This window comes from Nematolebias whitei, chromosome 16 (genome assembly GCF_014905685.2).
Source record: "Nematolebias whitei isolate Nwh7 chromosome 16, NemWhi1, whole genome shotgun sequence".
Taxonomy (NCBI): domain Eukaryota; kingdom Metazoa; phylum Chordata; class Actinopteri; order Cyprinodontiformes; family Rivulidae; genus Nematolebias; species Nematolebias whitei.
In genome coordinates this window covers 3690587-3697715 of record NC_056513.1, presented here as the reverse complement: position 1 = coordinate 3697715, position 7129 = coordinate 3690587, and positions in this window count along the sequence as shown.

The following is a 7129-nucleotide window of genomic DNA, read 5'->3' as shown; positions in this document are numbered from 1 at the left end:
GCGAAACTAACAGCAAATGTCAACAAGGGAGGTGGATGATGCTCAATGTGAATGTGAGTAGAGTGATGTGTGTGTCCACATGTCGACAGCTGTGAAACCAAAAAGAACACAGTTTAAACGCACACACTTTTTTTTTTTTTTAACCACAAACATGTGCAGTGGTACTGATCCACAGCAGGGATCACCAGTGATCCATGGCAGGACTCAAACTGGGCAGCAGTGATGTGTGTCTTTGTCTCAGTGTCACATCCTACTGGGAAGCCAGCTTTGAGCGAACACACAGTTGTGCGAAGTTCTGTTTTTTTTATTTGTTTCAGTAGAGAGTTGTTCAAAAGGAAAAAAGAGAGAAGATGTGGTAAAAACGAAAACTTAAAGAAGAATAGATCTAGCAAGGAAGAAAGGAATGACACTGACAAGTTGTTTTTTTTTTCTGTCTTTGTCTCCATTTCTCTATAAGCCACCCACACAAGGAGGATGATCACAGGAGGAGATTTAAAACCTCACCCCTGTTAGAAAACAGTGACCTGACATGAAAACATAAAGAAATGCATCAGACAGCTCTGCATACTGTTCACTCTCAACACTTGTACTGAGAGCATATTAATAAATGTGTTAAAGCAACACATAAATGTGCTCATAACTGCAAAAACAAATTACATATAATTTACTGTGCTGAGCAACACTGTCATTTTCCTCCAGTTGTGTTTGCATTTCTCTGTCGCTGCAGCTAACCCACTGGCTTCTTGTTAATTTTACCAGCTGCCAATAATTCCAGATTCAGATGAGAGAATCAGAGTTGCAAGAAAACAAAGTGCTCAACAGTTTTCACGGCTGTAGTATAAACGTCATATTATACAGAAACGTATATGATAGGAACATTTATTCTGCAAATTCTGATTAACTGTGGTTTTTAGCCCCGTTCTAAGGGATTGATTTCATTATCATTTTTAAACTTTACTGGTGAGGAGTTTAAACATTAAAACCATGAGTTAATGGTTAGTTTTGATGCAAAAAAAACCAAAACAATTTCATGATCATTATTAGGATGGAAAATGCTTATAACATAACAAGGAACCCTGATTTGATTGAAATTACGTGTTATGCCATTATAATTCAGATTTACAGTATTTAGATGACCTCACCATGAAGATTAACTACTTAGCAAATTTAAAAAAATTAAAGATTGCAATTTATCATTCAATTCATCCATCCATCCATCCATTATCTTTTGCACAATTCTTCCTTTTTGTGTCACTGGTGCCCATGTCCAGCAGTCACTGTGCGAGAGGCGGGGGACACCTGGACAGGTCTCCAGTCCATCACAGGGACACATAGAGACAAACAACCATTCTCTCTCTCACCTAAGGACAAATTAGAGTTACCAATCAGTCTAACACGCCTGTTTTGGTCTGTGGGAGGAAACCGGAGTACCCGGAGAAAACCCACGCAGCACGGAGAGAACATGCAAACTCCACCCAGAAAGGCCAGGATTCGAACCGACAACCTTCTCACTGACAGTTGGAGCTCTACCAACTGTGCCACTGTGCTGCCACATTGCATTTTAATTTAACAACAATGTAAAGGCGACTCACACTAAACAGTTTAAAGATGAGAACAAATGCAAAAAACTATTGGCAGGAGTTTATCTGCACTGAGACACCAGGTGTGTACTTCACCTTTTTTTTTTTTTTAGCTGCATCCGGTGTTTTGAGCCACAGCTCATGCACTATTCCTGCTCAAATGTCTAAATGCAACTCTTATAATAATTTACATGTAATATTTTATAGCTGTTTTCTCAGTTCCAGGGTCTCATATGCTGATTTATTTATTTGTGTTTATTGTGCTCCTGTTTCTTCCCTTTCAGTCTTTCCATTCTTCTGCTAAGTTTCAGAAGGTGCAGCAGTCCAGTTCCAGTTACCGCCAGTTCTCAATTTCACAGTTCTAAATCTAGTTTCAAGCTTCAACACTGTGTCAGGATGTAGACAAACTTGCAGTTTGTCTGACTTCAGTCGGTGGAGTGTTGCATCTTTTGTGTCAGTCTGTATAATAAATAGCCGTCTGCCTCTACTTGCCTTCATAAGAACTGCCTTGAACTCGGCACACGCCTGCCTGTCTCTGACCCCCAGACTCAGTAAATCTCTGACTTCTTTTAAACTCGTCTTCACGTCTCGACGCAGATCCTGTCTGAACCGAGATCTAACTGAAAATCCAGCTTTGGCTCTGGCTTGCCCTTTTGGAAACTTTAGATTTCAACAAGTCTTCAATGAACCTGCTGTGGTGCTTCTCCAGCCATGTCCAGTTTCAAAACGAATTAAATTTGTTTTTCCAGTGGTGTTCATTAAAGAAGGCACTCTGTAACCACCAGACGATGTGTCTGCACCAAAACCTGCAGGATCATTTGGACTGTGTGTAGTAAACTTCCAAATAAATAAATATTCCTACACATTTCTGTAAGAATGCGCCACTTGATTTTATTTGTTTTTATTTATTCTTTGTAACAAGGTGTCCCTTTGTTGAGAAGTAAAAAATAAACTACAGTATATGAATATTTTATTAAAACCGCAAACAAACACACAATAACACTCTAGTGAACAACATTTGCCAAGCTGACTTTATTTCATGAGTTTTGCATGTTTAAATTTAGTTTAATAAGGATGTGTGAACAGAAACAATAAAAAAAGACAAACATTCCTTGAAGGAATGCATGTCACCTTTGGTGCCATATTTTTTTTTATATAAAAATAGCCACCATAATAACATCTTATGATGAGTTATTGAGGATAGTATCGAGGATGACTCTGAACTACCAGCACATACTAATACATTTTTTATGTATTTGTATGAGAATGTGTACAGTATGTTTTAGCTTGTTGTAAATCTGAGCACGGTAAAGTTTTTGTGTGTGTGTGAGTGTAGATTAGCTCGGGCCACCATCTGAAATTGGGTTGACTTCAAAAACAAATCAGTTATAAACATAAATCTGATGATATATTATAGTTATATTAAAATCAATCCAGTGGTTTATACTGTATTCTACTGACAGACAGAAGTGATACTAACAACTAAAACAAATATTTTAGGCAAAGCCCTTAAGTTTAAAATCTGACTGACATAATATTGTTTTGCTTCATGAGGTCATTTAGGTCATCAATGTAAGGAAAACTAAATAAATGAATAAATAAATCACCATAACACCAGCAGCTGCTGTATTCATTCATACCTATATACTCACCACAGACTCATATTTGGGCTGCTGTTTAATATACCATATTATTTTTTCATTATTAGTGTTTAGTGTATTACTTATTGTCTTCCATCAAATTCTTACTGGGTTTTTTTATGCTTTGCATTTTTGCTATTTTTGAGTGTAAGTGGGACCTTGACTACATATTTTTTTTCACCTCATGTGCCACATGTGATGCAAACGACAATAAAAAAAGAAAAAAAACTTGAACTTTAGCTTTGGCAGCCATCTTGCATAAGCTTTGTTCTAAAACATTAAATGGCTGTAGATGTGTTTCCTGTGACTACTTTCTGAGTTTTAGTGAAAAATCTTGTTTGGTTCAAGAGAAGTTTTATCAACGATACAAACATAAAAAACACAGACATGGACAAAACCATTACAACTCCACATCCAGTGGCAGGTGCTCACGATACTGCACGGAAAGTGAAGTCATTTGACAGACACACACAAATCGTGCAGCATTATTCTCTCAGAAGTGATAAAGACTTAAACTGGAAAGCAATGGTTTATAGACATGAATGAATTTCTGAAGGAGCTGGAGAAAAACAAAAACAGAAGGCAAAGCGAGGACCTGTCTGAGGATTTGAATAGACAACTATGCATAACGGATAACCCATGGGGCTGCACCTATAATATAACTTGAACTTACTGTATATATTTCGGCCTTGGCACAGACCGCTGTGTTTCCATCACAAGTGAGCCCACCTCAGGCCAGCTGCAGAAGAAACAAAGCTTGTGTGTATTCATTGTTTCAGTTTGCAAACTGCACCCTCAGTTTCTGTTTCAGGTTTTTCACGCCATCCACACATGTGTATGAAATGTACCCACACTGTTAACAAATACTTTGTTTTTGGTTGCAAAATTAGATTTTATTACACATATCTAGTTGTTTTTTTTTTTATGACATCTCATTTACAGAGCTTCTAGATGTTGCTGATTGTTTTAAAGTTACATTCTTCAACACCACAGCTGCTGAATGTTATAATTAAGTTGAAGGTGAAGCAATAATATTTTATTCACTGTTAGTGTGATTCCTGTTTGCCTGTTTGCAACATATTACATAAACCACTGGCTGACTCCGTCCCTAACCCTAACAAAACCCTCGTAGCGTAACTATTCACTGCACATCTAGAGCTGATTGCATTTTGGAGTCAATCCAAGTTAATTAGCCAGAGCTAATTAACCTTAGTCTACTTACTAAGGTCTGATCAAGAAAGCACATCAGAGACTCTACTTCCTCAGGCGGCTGAGACGAGCTGGTCTGGGAAGCTCAGTCCTCACCTCCTTCTACAGGTGTGCAGTGGAGAGCATCCTGTGCTCCAGCATCAGCGTGTGGCATGGAGGCTGCACAGCTGCAGAAAGAAAAGCTTTGCAGAGAGTGGTGAAGGCTGCACAGAAGATATTGGAGTCAGCCTCCCCAGCATCACAGACAACTACACCTCTAGATGCAGGAAGAGGACCACCTGCATCATGAAGGACCACACTCACCCAGCACACACACTTTTTGCCCCGCTCCCCTCAGGAAGGAGGTTAAGGAGCAATACGTGTAGAACCACTAGACTGAGGAACAGCTTCTACCCTGAGGCTGTTAAACTCGTGATAATCACTGTAATGATGCTTTATCTGTGCTGCTCATTATCCATGCTGCTGATTTCTTACCCATAAACAGCTGTATTCATACCAACAAACTCATGCTCAGCATACTCTTTAATACACCTGATTATATTACTGTATATTATTAGTGTTTAACATATATATCTTAAATCCTTTTATAGTGTGCATTTCTACAGTTTACATTTTTGCAGTTTTTGGTGGGACATTGAGTACACAATTTCCTTCCACCTCATATACCACATGTGATGTGAATGACAATAAAGTCACCTTGAACCTTACAAAGGGTTATACCTCAGTGTATTTAACAAATAATGAGCTCACATCTGGTGTAGTAGCAGCTGGCAGTCATCTCCAACACATACTCCAAGTGCTAACTGATCATACAAGATTTCACAATATTGCATGAGTTTGCAGATTATTTTCATTTAGGCTTAACTAAAACAGTCACAACTCCATCATTTTACAATTAACAGTATTTTTTTTTTTTTTTTTTTGTCATTTAAGGTGGCAATCAATGTGCATTCATTAAAGGAGTTCAAGGCTTTTAATTTTAATTTGAGCTTTAGGAACGTGTTATTTGAACTCTGTTACTGAATGTGCTTTAATCAGATTGTAAAATGTTAACGGGCAGCCGGGAAGACAAACGGTGAGAAGAAGGGCAGCAGACTGGAAACATCATCCTCCTGCATCGACGCCCTTTGATGAGCAGGGCTGACTTTTACACCACTGAGTTGAGGTCACTTGTGGGATAAAATTGTAAATTATCCAATTGATTATTGATTTTAAACAAGGAAAGAGCAGGCTGTCTGACTTTTTAGCGAGCTTACTGGTAGCTGTTACTTGGAAAAGTAAGATATTCTATTAAAAAATTGGGGTTAGGTTCGATGCAAAACTTCAATGCCTTTTTGCTCATGGGTAGGAAAAGGAACTCGGTCCACTGAGGCATCCGGCAAATAGGTAGGAGAGATGAAAAAGCTTCTGAAAATCCATTCAGCCACCTTAAAATACAGCTTACACACACAGCTGTGCACAGGCCGACACACTCTAAGGGCACAGCAACATGGTGTTGGTCTGTCACAGAGCGTTGACCGCAGCAGGGTTCAAACACACACACACTCTCACACACACACACACACACAGCTTGACCACCCATCGCTTCCCTCTGATTACCACCACCTTCCACAGCCACCGTCACACCTTCTCCCTATACCTCCTGCACACTTCAGTGCTTCTCCCTTTTCTCCTGCTTCCCCATGCTCACACCACCTCCTCCACGAAGTTTCCACATTTTCTCACCACCGCTTGCACTCCGATTTCTGTTTCACACCGCATTCCTCCCATACGTTCCTCTCTAACGCATTAACATATAAAATGCCTCAACTGGTTCGTGGGCTCAAGTGCTTGGCGACTTAATCAGTCAGCTGCACAGCCACTTACCTGCTCACTCACTCACTTGATTAGTCAGCTGCTCACTCGCTCACTTATTTACCTGTTTACTTTCTAAATCAGGCTCATTTAGAGCCTCACCCGCTCGTCTGCGGTGACAAATGTTTCAGCAGGGACAAAAACCTGATGTGCAATCAGAGGTTTTCTGGTAATGTCGTGTTTACACAGCACTGTGCAGATAGTGCTTGTGATGTAAATGTGTTTTTTTGTTTGTTTGTTTGGTTGGTAGTTTTGTTTTTTGTTTTTTTCCAACCAGATCTATGACAAGGAAAAGTAATCTGACAGCACATTTTTTGACAAAAAAATCTAAAATTGTTTTATATTTAGCTCCACAGTGTGTAATTGATTAAAACAAAGTAAATGAATACAGTAGTCCCTCATTTATCATAGGTTTCATATATATATATATATATATATATATATATATATGTGAAAAAATGTGTTTTAAACCCTTCCCACACTCTTCCAATATTCTAAACAATGTTTCTATACTCTAAATGCTCTAAAAGAGTCTGAATGTCATGATTTCAGCTCCCTGCCTCCTCTGCTCTTTGCCACCTGTAAGTGCTCTTGGCCACGCCCACTTCCCCATTCTGCATGGTAAACAGCTGATCTGCTGCAGCAGGAAGTTTATCTTGCAGGCTGGACAAAGGTGCAGCAGGTGCTAAATAATTTAAAATATTTTATTTTAAATAAAAATACCATGCCGATTGTGCGGCTCATCCATCAATCAGCCAATTGTGTGTCATGTCCGATCTTATTTTGAAAAACCGTGATAGGGCGAGTCCGCGATAAACGAGGGTCTCCTGTAGTTTGAATTTTAAG